Here is a 15,897-nt window from a genome sequence, read left to right as displayed (position 1 = left end):
TCGCATGAACGGAGGGTCTATGCCGAGCTATAGCCATGAGAGGCATATTATTTATGTATGTGGTATTTTCGGGAACTCACTAAGCTTCGTGATTATCGTGTTGTGTACTATATGTTCCAGGTACTTCTCAGGATTTGACAATTGATACATTGTGTTTTTGAGAAAATGTGATATTGAGTTTTATGTGGTTTAAAAATGATTTTTTTTTTTTTTTTGAAAATTTAATGGAGTTACAGGTATAGGTCAATCAAAAGTAAAATCGCCATAGGTGGGGTGTTAAATTGGTGCTCGACAAATTTGATGGTGGCCATAACGGGTTGGTGATGGTGGCGGAGTAGGCGGAAGCCCCTTAGCTCGCCGATAGTTAAACATGAAGAGACATGGGGTGTTTGAGTTGTTTTGACTGAGGAAGAAGGGTTGGATGGAACGGTGGTGGTTTCCAATGGTGGCGAGGGGCTGAATATGGCGGTGGTAATATGGTTGCTCTGCTTAATCAAGAAGTAGAGAGGTAAATAAGTCAATTTTTAAGGTTGTATGGGTTCATGCTTCTTCGAATGTAGCAGGGGTGTTTGGCTGAGATCGGCGAATAGGAAGGGAAGCAGAAATAGTCATCGGCAGTGGTAAAGGGGATGAATAGGGTAGCATTAACAGTCGACATTAGGGGATGTTTGGGTTGTTGTTGGTCGATAATCACAAGGATGTTTCAGATTTGGTTTTTTGACGGGAAAATAAAGGAGAAGGGATGAAGGTTTGATGCCCCATTGGCTTGACTGATTTGTCAACAACAACACTATGTTCTTGACTGGAATGAAGAAGAAGAAGAATGAAGGAAATGGGTGTTGTGTTTTTGATGATTCATTGACAGTTACAATTAAAGAAGAAAACAAGAGGTGGAGAGTGTTTGGCTGGTTGCATCGACCAGGGAGAGTGGTCCTTGAGTGTGAATTTGCAATTCATTTGTATAAGATCTAATCTTTCCAAGATTTAGTAGATTGTTAATTGATTTGTTGTACACGATTTGATTTATAAAGATATTTGTTGTAAAAGTCAATTGTTTTGTATTTTATTTATTGATTTATTCATTTTGTGATGCACATCCATGATTCTCGATTCTCGTACAGTCGATTCCGACTCCGTAATATTTTAAAAAATTGGCTTCTTGTAGTTTTGGTCATGGTGATTCCAAAAACAAACATGTAATTCAATTCTGGTATACCAATCTTCGTGAATTTACATTTAAAGTTTCGCGATTATTAGGGTTGGATTCGACATATTTTATGAATATGATATTGCTCAATGTTAAAAATGTAATAAAAATATAATAAAGTAATAGACCGTAGTCTGAATTCAAAAACATGCTCAAAAGTGATTTTCAAGGTTCGTAGCTATTCCAAACGAAGCAGTGTGCGGTTTGCTTATGGAAAATCAGATAACTACTGATTATTGTAACTTTAAAGCGTCGTAAGTTTCTCATACGACCTTTTTTTGGGCGTCCTTAATATCCATGAAGTCAAGGGAACATAACATATTCAAATATTTTATCCATAACTCTCATATATAATTAATGCAAAAAATTTATTTTTAACATCACCAATATATTTAATTTGTGTTTGTTTTTTATTCAATCTTCAACGGTAGACGGTTTGAGCAGTTTGGGATGTTCTAAAGAAAATTATAAATATAATATAATTAATATACATTATAAACATCAAGTTACATACAATTGGTCATTAATACCTAGCTGTTTGTGGTAGTTTGACCGTCGGGCCGTGATCAATTTTTACCAGTCTTACATTATTCCCCGATTGAGAGGAATTTTGTCCTAAAATTCAACGTGTAGGTAAAATTTTATAAAAAAATTGGTGGGGATTTCGTTTTGCTTGATCCATACATGGTCTTTCTAAAGTAGATTTAAGTCGCCTAACTCAAGATCAGATAATCGACCTAATAGGTGGCTTTACTATAAGACTGTATCCAAACACAAAATAGGGAAATGAGGTCAAATCAAGTATTTTTAAATTATCGAATTTTATACATAATTCTATCATGTGTACTTTCACAAACCAGAAACTTTATCATTATTTCTTATTACATCTAATTGAAAGATAAAACAAGTTTGTCACCAGGTCGACATTCCTTGAGATTTGGCGTATGAAAAGCGTTGTGCACGTCATTTAGTTTTCAAGATAAATTGATATAAATAACAGGACCAAATTTTATCTAGAATTTCTAAGTTCTTTTGAGTTGTGGTTCAACTTGCCTTGTTCTCTAAGCCGAATCATTTCTTTAAAAGAGTAGGCATTTAAAAAGCTACATAGTCTCCGACTTGGAAGTCGAAAGTCTTGCATTTTTTTTCTTTTCACATAATCCCATTGTCGTTCGTGTATGGTGTGTAATCATTCTCGGATTATGCAGTCTTTTCTTTAATCCCATGAGTGATTATTCAATTATAATGCAACATATCACTTGCATCCTCTTTGTTCAGTTTTGCATCTTCAATCAGTACTCCACATATCGATTATTGGTGCGTTCATTCGGTCTAACCGCTGGGGATATTAAGTTATACTTTTGTCTAAGAATATACTCATGGATTTTAATGACTGACTACTAAGTGAATCTACTATCTTGAAGAAAGATGATAGGGGTTTGCACCTCGTAGTTTGAATATATTCTCGGTTTAAGCTTGATAATTTTTGACTTAGGTGGCAATCTCTGTTTTCATACATGTTCATAAAGTATTGCATCCCGCCATTCCGGAGCTTAACTTGTTTTATACTGTCTTCACAAAGCTTCACTTGTGAATCTTTTCTTTCTCAGAGTCTCGAGTTAAACTTTTTGGATTTGAGTTGTAGGAATGGATATTCGTAGTTAATTTTTGTACTCAGAGGGGTTCGGTACATCCTTTTCGGCTCAATATATTTGCTACAATGTCAATCTCATTACCATGTTAACGAAACTCTCGCATCATGATGATAGTAAATTTCTCATTTATGTCATTCGATCAAAAACATTAGCAAAAACCACCTCAATTTATCCATGTGCACCTCAATCCTTTATGTACATGTCATTGTATATAAACAAGTTCTCTGTTCTTTTAGAAAGTTAGGACTGGTGTGTTACACCATAGTTTCTCTAACTTCTGGAATACAATCTATTGCTTATCCTTCTAGTTGGACTTTGTTTCCTTTTGATCTTAACACATTTGGCAGTTGGTCTATAGTAGAGGAGTTCATAATGGATCATTAGTAGTGGTCAACATAAACTCTTTTGTAGTTAAAATTCCAACGCTCATTTCTTGGGAATACGTTTTTACTTAAACTTCTACATTTGATTAAATCCTTCACAAGGTTGTTTGAATCACGGTGAGCCGAGAAGTGCACAACAGTCCATTGTTCGATTTTTAGGGTGGGAAGGAAACTTTAGGGTTTTCTCCGACTTGTCATCATAGATGACCATGGCTTTCTTGTGGGAACATTTGTTACGACTTTCTTGTAGTACAAATCTAGACACAATAGGGAAGTAGTCGATTCATACCAATGGTAATGTCTAAGCTTCCACTCATAATTGGTATGAATCCTATGAGTAAAGGTCAATCATTCATGGTTACTTATCAGTTAAAGGGGGGTAGTATGATAACTTGGCATGATACAAACAAAATTGTGTCATACAGACAATGATATCAAACTTTCGGTGACATACTCACGATATTGACGTGACGAACATGATTCGGTAAGTGCTAGAATGAAATTTATTAAAATTTTGTGATTCGGTTTTCGACAGAGAAACGTGCCAATTACTACTGATGGTTATGGATTCTATTCCTTGTTCTGATCACGATTGCTCTGAATTGAGTTGTCACTTCCTGGTTCTTAAGTCTTGGGCAGTTTCACCATCTCAAGTCGTGGCTTAAGCAGGACCGATGTCCATGATTTACGCATAATAGTTCTTCTTGGTAAAATTTGTGTTCTTAAAAGTGTAGGTGCCCTTCTTTTGTACTTGAATGGTTCAAACATAAGTCGGATAGTTCACAGCAGGAAGTAATAGATTGATTGAATACCTAAGCTAAATTCGAAATGATTTATGAAGGTGCGTATTTTACAAGGTATTCATGAAATGTATAACATAAGTATTCGTACATTATCCTAGCCAAGAAATTAGTATTCATAGATAAATATCAGACATGGTTTCTATTTATGATACTTATAGTTTCATGCATATTTGAGGTAAATATTTTCCAAATATTCGTAAGTGTTCACTAAAATTTATGAGAGTTCTTAAGCTTTTTCGAACTGTGATTTTCTTTAAATATTCTGGATTCCAAGCCTTTAAGTCTGCCAACAACTGAATCCTAGCTTGATTGTGCATGGGTCTAACCATAATTAAACATAGGTGATCAGTCTACGTCTAGTTGTGGTTTGGCCCACATACAATCAATTTAGCTAAGGTGTTTGACCTAAAACCTTACATTATATTGGCATTTGAGGGTTTGAGTTTATATAATATGTATGTATATATCTGCAATTCTATACTTATGGATTAAGGAATATACCTAACCTAAGAGAGTAAGCCCTAGGATATAGAAGCAATTTCCTAAGAAAGTACTAGTTCGCTATACCCAATAGCTCTGATACCAATCTGTCACACCCACGGCCACTGGCGGAAGCGCTGAGGTGCGCGATGTCAATCAGTAATCACAGTTGTTGAAAATCCATGGAATAGTAAAAGTATAATCTTCAATTATTAACAAAATAGAAATTACATTAACAATGACTATTACTAATTTATGACACAAGTCTCTCATTTGACGTTTACAAAGGTGTAGTATAATTAACATAGAGTCTTCTGAATAAACACTTCTGACCTGTTAAATAGCATGAAAATAAATGCATTAAGATACGTCAACAAAATTGTTGGTGAGTTCTATAGGTTTTGACATATATTACTTTTATAATCAAAAGTGTTTTTGTAACGATTCTCTGGTTAACCAATTTATATATATATATATATATATATATATATATATATAGACACACACACACACACGTCTTTTGATTAAAAGTATAAAAACAAAAGAGTTTTAAAAGTGTATTTGTACTCATTTATAAATATTGTTGCTCAAATCTAAATATAACCATTTGTTGAATATATATATATATATATATATATATATATATATATACATACATATATATATATATATATATATATATATATATATATATATATATATATATATATATATATATATATATATATGCGTCGGGGCCAACCTCTACTCTGGCAACTGTAACACAATCTCAAGCTATCATCGCCTAGCTGCCTCCTGTAACTCCAACAATGTATCACAACGCTGGGTAGCAACAAACTGTTGGATATTGGTCTTGAGCATGCTCAGATAACGTGTCAGATGAACTTGCTCGGAAGCAAACACTAGGAAAAAAATCTCCCTCTCATTGAACATGCGGGTGATCTCCGTCACCGACTTCGTAACCTGCCTCAAAACCAAAAACTCATGTGCCAGCCGCTTGCGCTCCTCTAGCTAAATGTAGCATGCGCAGAACATCTCCCTGAAATGATCCCTAGTGTCTGCAACTCTCTGATCATCAGTATACGACCCGGTTATCAAGCTCCACCAGTCCTTTGCTCCGGACCTCAACAGGTTTAGACCACACGTGACCTTCTGGTCAATAGGACATGAGCATGTTAAGAAGCGTCCATCCACGTCAGATAGGCACCTTATGGATATGATTGGGGTCCTGAACCCCATTAAAAGTCAGGGGCTTCGTGTTATCGAAGTCTCGATATTGAATAGCCCGACAGTTCCCACCACCAATGGTTGCTACAGCGGCAGAGGCTGCAGCGGCAGCCGTCTCAGCAATGGTTGCATAGCGCTCATAAAAGTACTCAACCATGGAGGTATTGATAAACCCAAACATCTCCAATAATTGTGCCCGAACCAGTATAGCAACCTCATCCTGTAGGATCTCCTGAATCTTGGCGTCCAACTCATCCGACCTCATCTGGCCAATGGTCTCAGGCACTACTGGTCCACCCTAACTGTCAGCTCATGATCCTGACCCAGATCCAGTTACAAAGCACCTCGTAACCACCATATTGAAAATATACCAAAATAATATAAAAACTCCCATATAATAACGGGGAACCAACTCCCAACAAATCCCTAGGGGTTGTGACTTCCTTGCTACGCGTATGGGTCATGTGCTTTCAGTAGTACGGGCCCACACTACTTTCCACACCTACCCATATTTTTCTCAAGTATCATAACAACACCCTAACAATATACATAAGCATAGGAGAGCACTTAATCCTCACTCCTAGAGGAAGGCTAAATATATCATAACTGGCTGTCTGACCCCGCACAACTTATCCATGAAACTTCCACCAACCCTGCAACACTTGTGTATGCTAGTCATACATAACGATGAAACTTATAGACTTTTAAGTATCTGATCCTACCCTAAGCCCTTCATCAAACAAGAACACGAAATAAGGCCAAACCAAACATTCTCAGGCTATATGATCTTAATTATGTACAACTATGGTTCATACACTAAGCAACTACAGTAATGATGTCAATTTCATATAAGGAAAACCCTAGGCTATCAAGCATCATATAATCAGGAAATTCCATCATGCAATTCCCGAAGATCCCTAGCCTATCACTAGCATGTTGTTATAACATATCACGTTATCAAATATCCGTATGGTATTTTGCGATCTACTTACTGGCTCCGACTGATCGTACACTCTGCATCCTCCTTTAGTATTTTGAAAACCATTTGAAAATCATTTTAGAAATCTTTTCCTTAGTTAGATATTGGATTCACACGAGTGTACCACCAATTCACTCAAACCAAGGCTATGATACCAACTTGTAACATCCATAAAATTCATAAAAATTTAAAAGTTTTTAAAGCATTCAAAAACCAATATTTATTACAAAATGTTTTTAAGATAGTATCATATCATAGTATCCCATAGTCAAAATCAAAAAAATGCGAGGAGGTGCATAATCACCCTTCGCCTTCCCGCAATCATTTGAAGTACCTGAAACCAAATCCAAAACTGGAAGCCCGATGCTTAGTGAGTTCCCCCAAAATACCAGCGTCATACAAATCATAACCATATCATAGCAAGTAACAACATGCATATAGAGTCTACATTAAGACCGTATTGCCCCTACTGGGCCTGTAGTCTATCTGGTCTACTCTTAGAACCTTTAGCATGTCTGATCTACCCACCCGGGCCTTCAGCCTGTCTGGACCGTTCTCCGAGCCTTTGGCCTAACAGATATGCCCTCATGGGTCTTTAGTCTATCTGGTCTACCCTAGGTTTGTTGGCCTTCAGCACAAAGCAAGTCCGCCTTATCCTGACCCCACATACACAATCAACACATAGATATCATAAGCTAGCTAGCTTGTACAAACAGTCAGACCGATCTAACAGCTCACTAATCATAACATCATCCCATATACCAGGATACCAACCTAACAGGTTACTAACATATCATCCTATCTACAAGGATACCGACCTAACAGGTCATTAAGCATATCATCATGCAATAACCAGGATAACAATCCAATAAGAGCTAACATTGGTGCCTTCGACCCTATTAGTATAGTGAGGACAACTCACCTTACAATGTCGAACTATACTAAACTAAAAAGATCAACTCCTGAAGGAGGTATCCAAACTCAAACACCTACAACCACCATTGATACAATTCCATATATTCCTAAATTACCAAAATATCCTCAGAAGTTAAACTTGGTCAACCCCTGGTCAAAGTCAAGGTCAACAATCCATGTTGACACAACTCGTCAAGTGCAGCTTATAGACTCGTCGAGTTCCTTCATAACTCATAAAGTCAGGAAAACCCCAGTTAACTCACCGAGTTACCGAGTAACTCGTTGAGTCCATGCAACATCCAGAATGTCGAGAAAACCCTAACCAACTCGTCGAGTCACCTTGCTAACTCGCCGAGTTCATGCAATATCCAGAAAGCGGGAAACCCTCATCCAACTCGTCAAGTTGACTATGCAACTCATTGATCTCCTTCATCAATTTCGCATTCAGCTCATTTCATTCGAGTTCATGACTCCAAACTCCAGATTTAGCTTTCTAGGGTGAAGTTACCATGTAAAGTTGCCAACTTTACATGCATGCAAGGTCTCAAAAGGCTTAAAACACCAAAACTAATTCTAAGGAGAAGTTTAGGGCATGAAGAAGGGCCAAATCTTAATAAATCTTGAGGCTTTATGTCAAAGAGATCCTAGAGGAGTCTTGGTCTGAATCCATGTCCTTGTTACAAGATCAAACCCGAGAATGACCCCTATTTTGCACCCAAATGCCCATAAACTTGTATAAGAATAGATCTAAGGAATGGAAGGCCAAGGTAAAGAGTTTTTACCTCCAAATTGATGCCAACACGATGTAGATGCTGGATCTTCAAGCTTCCTCTCATTCCAAGCCTCTAAATCTTCAAGCCTTTTTCAAGAAATGCACCCAACACACACTTTAGCCTCACACACACTCAAATAGGGTTTAGTTTGCTTAGGTTTGCTCTATGGATGTGAAAGGTGGTAAAGAGGCTGAAGGAGAGGGCTTAAGGTTTTCATGAGTTTTTTTAAGTCCAAATACTTTATAAAATATTTAGGATTTTCTTGGGGTATTGAAGTAATTGATAAACAAGATGGACTATGTTTAACTTATAGAAAATATTCTTTAGCGTGGCTTCATGAGTTTAAAATGTTATCCTCCACACCTGTTTGTAAAACCTTCCATCTTGGTATCAATCCAAATCACGAGATTGGTGCGGAATCCCAATCAAGTGAACGCCACAAAAAGTAAATATGAGTTAAGAACACAATGATGAATCTTCAATGCACACTATATTAATCAATAGTCTATTACATAAGACTATATGTCTCTCGGTTCTCTCTATCTGTCTGTCTATCTCTCTCTCTCTCTCTCTCTCTCTCTCTCTCTCTCTCTCTCTCTTCTCCAAATCAACAATTAGAATGACCAACCTTGAACACGATTGAATCAATACTATATATATATATATATACCTAGACCTAAATACATGAGGCCAATCTAAAGCTCAACTGAAATCACTTAAGGATTTTGGTCCAAACACCACCGAATTCAAGGTGTTTTCGGTCCTAGACTGAGATCTCTAAAAGCTATGTAAAGTAAATTATAAACCACAAATCATGTCCCACCAATCTTCCCTTTGGTTTATAGATTTCTTTTCTTTTCAATCTTTTTATTGTACTTGGATTTCAACTTTTATCTTTGATTTCTTCACGACTTCAATGAACATATGAATATCTACATGAATGACTTCATGTTGAATAGTTAGACTTCCTTTAAAATTTGACTTTGAATGCACATTGGGTATAGAGGCTTCTTGTATAGATTCTTGAAAATTAGCACTTTCAGCTTTGAAATACTTTAGAGAGAATTACGAAGAGACCAATTCTTCTGTATCACTTCAGCAGGTTCATAGATAGCAACAAATTGATTGAGGGGCTTCAATGCAATTTGTCGCATAACTTTAAATACACTTTCACCTTGCTTCTGGGGAGTAAGAATTAGTAGTCTTATTGAGACTAGAACTCATAGGGAATCAAATCGATTTATGGATGGAATCAGGTATGCAGTATTTACAGACAAAAGTATTCAGTTATTGGGGAAAAATCGTTGTTTGTTGAAAAATAATATTCACTTCTTGTTCCTTCGAATGAATATTCTTCATCGATCACATTTGTGTCTTGAAAAGTAACCATGACTAAAAGTCCCTATGGATCACAGAGTCATAAAGATCCATCTCACCACAGTTGTTTAAGGACCTAGCCTTGTCTCAAATGGAGACTACTCGCATTATCTATGTGAACATGGAGGAACACACTGCGATTTGTTGAGTATCAGAGAACTACTCGTGGCTATTTTTGATGTTAGCTCCTGCATATCCTTGATCAAAGATCTCAATACAGTTTTTCAAGTTAACAAGTTAACCTGGCCCTTTGCGAGAAGTTCAATGGTTTCTGAATCTCAGCTGAGTGTACCATTCTAGTGCCAGTGAGAGTTAATGAGGAATAACTCACAAAACCATTCCAGCGACAAATGTATTTGAAGACATATTTACACAGTTTAGCATGACACGAGGTCAAGGCCCTTGGCAGGACATTTAGCGATAATCGTGCCTTGTGAGGTTTATCACCCTGGTGCCAATGTCGTTAATTCCTTACCTACAGAGAATGTATCGAAGAATACATTTGAGTCTCCGTAGTTTTGCATGACAAAAATAATGCCAAGACCCTAGGCAGGATGTTCAGTGGTATTTATTTCCCGGTTGGGTGAATCGGCCTAGTTTCATGATAGTTCTTAGCTAAAGATAACCAACAAGACCAAATTTGACAATTTGTACAATTTCAAACTTTCAATTCCTTAAATATGACAGTTCTTATGAAGATACTGCCTAACTGACAGTTTGTACAGTTTCATGCGTTCAATTCCTTGTAAAAGTAGTGTGAAGTGTAATGACCGTCAATTCCTTTCAGGTATCTTCTCCTTGCTAAGAAAATTTCAACATAGTCTCCTTGGGTCTTTTCTTCTTTTGAGTTTGTGTTCTTAAGACAAATGAAAATTTTGAGATAAAAATAAAAATAAAATAAAATTAGCACACAGTAAAATAACTAAGAATAAAAATAAAATTAAAATACGCTAAAAAAACTATAAAATATTTGTGAGTTTTTGATTTTTCTTAAAAAGAAATAAAAACAGAAATAAACATATTTTTGGAATTTTGAATTTTATGATTTTTGTTTGATTTTAATTCTCCCCCTAATTTTATGCATAAAGGAGAAAAAAATATATGAACAAATTTAAGAAAAACAAAAATAAAATACAAAATGTACAAAAAATTTGTCAGTCTTCCAAACGAATCATTTTAAGAAAACTCACAAGCACATCAAAACGAGCTCTACCAAAAGGTTTTGTACAAACCGGCCACATTATATCATTGTGGATTTGTTCCAAATGAACAAGTTTACGCTCAAAACAATCTCGTATAAAATGAACTTTAATGTTTATGTGCTTGGTTTAGGAATGTTGAACTGGATTTTTAACAATTTGAATAGCAACATCATTATCACAGAAGATATGAGTGCCAAGAAAATTCAAACCATAATCCATCAGTTGATATTGCATCCAGATGACCTGAGAATAAAAAGCAGATGCAAAATTGTATTCAGCCTTAGTTGTAGAAGTGAATACAGTTTGTTGTTTCTTGCATTGGCACGAGATTAGTCTGTCTCCCAAAAATTGACATCCAACACGTGTAGATTTTATGCCAATGTCACAACCCCCATAGTTACTGATAGCAAAAGCATAAAGATCAAATTCATGATTTTTATGATAACAAATACCCAATTTAGGTCTCCTTTTAAGATACCTAAAAATTTGTTTGATAGAAATTAAATGAGAAAGTTTAGGATTAGCCTGATGGCGCGTGCATTGACAGACTGCAAAGAGTATATCCGGTATGCTAGCGGTCAGATACATTAGAGAACCAATCATGGATCTATATAGAGTTTGATTAACTGATGCTCCATCCGGATCTGATGTCAACAGTGGGCGTTCAACCATGGGAATAAAAGCAATTTTAGCATCCTTGAACACGAATGTCTCCAAAATGTCATCAACATATTTTCCTTGATGCATCAGAATGCCCGAAGAATCCTGACACACTTGCAATCCTAACAACATTGTCATTTCACCTAGAGAACTCATCTCAAACCTCATCTTCATGACCTTTTCAAAATCTTTGCATAGTTCATCATTTGTTAACCCAAAAATGATATCATCCACATAGATTTGAACAACAATAAGGTCTTTCGTCATTCTTTTGATGAACAACGTCTGATTAATCGTGCCTCTTGTGTACCCATGAGTTAACAAATGCTCGGTTAACGTAGCGTACCAAGCTCGAGGGGCTTGATGAAGATCATAGAGTGCCTTGTCCAGCTTGTACACATGATTTGGAAATTTTGAGTTAACAAAACATGGAGGTTGATCAACGTAGATTTCCTCTTTTACTTCTCTGTACAAGAAGGATGTTTTGACATCCATCTGATATACAGTGAAACCTATGTAGGAGGCGTATGCTAAAAAGATATGAATTGATTCCAGTCGAGCCACGGGAGCATATACCTCTGTGTAATCAAGACCTTCTATTTTCCTGAAACCACGAACAACCAACACGCCCTATTTCGCACAATCACCCTGCTATCATCTTGCTTATTGCGAAAAACCCGTCTTGTGTCAAGAGACTTCTTTCCTTCAGGAAGTTTTACCAGTTGCCAAACCTTCAGCTTCCCAAATTGATTCAACTCTTCATGCATGGCATCCACCCAAATTGGTTCATTAAGAGCCATCTCAATGTTCATTGGCTCGATTTTGGGATATGAACCACAAATATAGACATTCGTTGATACATACGCTCTGGCTTCTGGTTTTGACTGCATCTGTCCAGGAACCTATAACATTTTTAATGGGTGGTCGCGCTGAACCCTTGAAGAAATCTCATGATTTCTATCTTGCATGTGGCTGAATCACTTATATCCGATGATTGAAAGTCGTATGAAGTAGTCGCCACATACTCATCAAGAATTCTCTCAGGAAAGAGAAAATCCATAAAAGTAGAATCAAAAGTTTCTGCAAAGTTATAGGTTACATTTTTAGTTGAGGTAACATTTCCTTCCAGAACTAGTGAATCGTCAGTCCCTTTTGAAGTCTCAGCAGGTGTGTCATCATCTGTTGGTTGGGGATCCGAAGTGCCATCATTCAAGCTTGTAGATTCATCCTGCAGTATCAATGGTTTGATAGGTTCAGTAATGATCACTTCTTCTTCATCATCCCTACTTGATCCACACGATTTTGGATAAGTACCTAAAACATTATCAGAAAACACATAAAATGCTTTAAACAATTCAGCAAAATCAAATAACCAATCAGGACCGACTCGAGCATATGTTTCATTTTCTTCTAGCCAACAGACATCAAAGGACTGCACGATCTACTTAGTAGCTTTATTGTAGACCTGATAAGCAGTGCGTCCAACATAACCGACGAAGTTGCGGTGGTCAGCCATTGAATTGAACTTTGGAGTGGCTTTGAGATGAAGAAGAGTGCATGGGCATCTAAAAGTGTGGAAATGAGCAACAGTTGGTTTATGGTCATAGAGAATTTCATACAGAGTCTTCATGTGATTTTTGTTGATTAGGATCCGGTTTTGAACATAACATGTCGTATTGATAACCTCATCTTAGAAGAACATCGATAATTTTGAGTCACACATCATTGTTCTAGCAGTGTTAATTGGGGTTCTATTCCTTCTCTCAGCAACACCGTTTTGTTGTGGTTAGCGAGTAGCACTTTATTGATGTTGCACCTCCTTTTCAGCACAAAAATGGTCCAGAATAGCATTCTTGAATTATATCCCATTTTCACATTGGATGCCTTTAACCTTCTTATTTGTCTGGTTCTCAATTAGGACGATGAACCTCTTTATCAAATCTATTGTCTCATTCTTATTCTTTAGAAAGAATACCCAGGTAAACTGTGAGTGATCATCTATTATAACCAGACATTATGAGCTTTTGTTAATTCTAAAAACATTGACAGGTCCAAAGAGATCCATGTGAAGAAATTGAAGAAGTGTATCGATTATGTTCACCAGTTTTGGATTGTGTGGTTTTTGTTGATGCTTTTCCCATGCACATGCCACACACTTCCCGAAGGTGACAAAATATTTGATAGGAAACCCTTGAACAGGATCATTTTTGGCAAGACGATTTAGATTCTTTGCGTTTGCGTGATTGAGGCGACGATGCTAGAGTATATCATTTTGTTCAGAAGTCTTTAAGAACAGGCAAGTAACATTCTCCGAAATGTTGTGATTCATGTCAATGATATAGGAGTTTTTTGACATTAGGATCTCACCAAGATCCATTCTTCTAGTATGAACAAACTATGTTTTAATTTAGGAATGAAGTTGACGTTCTCAAAATTCAACACACCATTTGTAACGGTCCCCATTTGTGTGCTATTTCCCTTTCTCCTCCGCAAAGTACACATAACCACCATTAATGTTTTGAATGATGTTAGCATATCTTCTAAGGTTTGGATGGTCCTCTCACTCTGCCCATATATCTGGGGATGCTAGGCAGTGCTCATATCGAGCTGGTCCCTAGTGACCTCTGAAGCAACTGCCAAAAACCAAGAGGTAAATCTACTATCTCTATCTGAGATAATAGATATTGGCATGCTGTGTAATCTCACAACCTCCTTTATGTAGATAATGGTTAACCTTTCCATTTTATCAGTTTCCCTTATTGGCAGGAAGTGAGCGGATTTGGTCAATCGATCCACGATGACCTAAATGGTGTCAAGTCCGCCCGTTGTCTTGGTAAATTTGGTTATGAAGCCATTGTTATCCATTCCCACTTCCAATCGGGTATTTCTGGCTCTTTTCGTATACCTGAGGGCTTCTGATACTCTACATTTACTTTAGCGCAAGTCAGGCACTTGCTCACGTAGGTCGCTATATCAACTTTCATATTCGGCCACCAATAATGTTGTTTGAGATGCAGGTACATTTTTTCAGAATCTGGATGAACGAAGTACTTTGTTTTATGGGCTTCGTTCATGACCATGTCTCTGAAACCACCAAACATAGGGGTCCAGATCTAGTCCATGAGGTAGTAGCCTTCGTTATCCTTGATTGTGTGGTTCATCCCATGCAAGGCATCGTTCGTGATGTTTTTCGGTTTCAAGGCTTCCAGTTGAGCCTGCTTGATTTATGAAGACAAATGGGAAAGGATGGTAATTGTTAGCATTCTTACTTGGCGACCCGAGTATTCCTTTCTGATTAGGGCGTCTGCCACCACGTTGGCTTTGCCCGGGTGGTAACGGATCTCGGACTCATTATCGTTCAACAAATTAACCCATCGTCGCTGCCTCATGTTAAGTTCTTTCTAGTTCAAGATGTGTTGGAGGATTTCGTGGTCCATGAAGATAGTGCACTTCGTCTCGTAAAGGTAGTGCCTCCAAAATTTTAAAGCGAAGACCACAGCTCCCAACTCCATATCGTGAGTGGTATAGTTAACCTCACGGGTCTTCAGTTGTCTTGACGCATAGGCTATAACCTTTCCGCGCAGCATAAGTACACAACATAACCCATGATTGGAAGCATCACAATATACCATGAAATCCTTTATTCCCTCTGGGGGAGATAGTATCAGAGCATTGTAGAGAGCTTGTTTCAAAGTTTATAAAGCAGCCTCTTGTTTCTTCTCCCAGATGAAAGGTACACCCTTCTGAGTTAATGTAGTGAGTGGCTTGGCTATCTTGGAGAGTGTTGAGAGAAAACCTTTTGAGAAACACTTGAACAAACGTTAGTACAAGTAATATATTGTGGAAATTAGTTAATATCAAAGGATCATAAAGCTCAACAATAATAAGAAGTTAGAGTTCTTAGATGGTTAGATGCGGAAATGCAAGTGCAGAAAAGTAAAGGAAATGTAAATGATAACAAATTATATATCAAGTAAACACTAAGTTGCTTCTTAACAAGGTTTGCAATCAAAACGAGTTAGTTCACGTGATCAGCTTAAAGTGAATGAAGTCACAAGGACTTGCTCCGAAGGAGATATGAGAGTTTGATCTAAATATATTTGAGAGTAAGTTTAGTAAGATCTTAGAAGATGAGAAGATATGAATTCAGAGAAATTCAAATATAGAGAGAATGGAGATGTGTATTTTTTTCATGAGGTTCAGTACTTTATTTATAGAGACTCGAGAAGTTACATA

This window comes from Lactuca saligna, chromosome 4 (assembly GCF_052625555.1).
Source record: "Lactuca saligna cultivar CGN05327 chromosome 4, ASM5262555v1, whole genome shotgun sequence".
In the NCBI taxonomy this organism is placed as follows: Eukaryota; Viridiplantae; Streptophyta; class Magnoliopsida; order Asterales; family Asteraceae; genus Lactuca; species Lactuca saligna.
Note: the sequence above shows the minus strand (reverse complement) of the source record.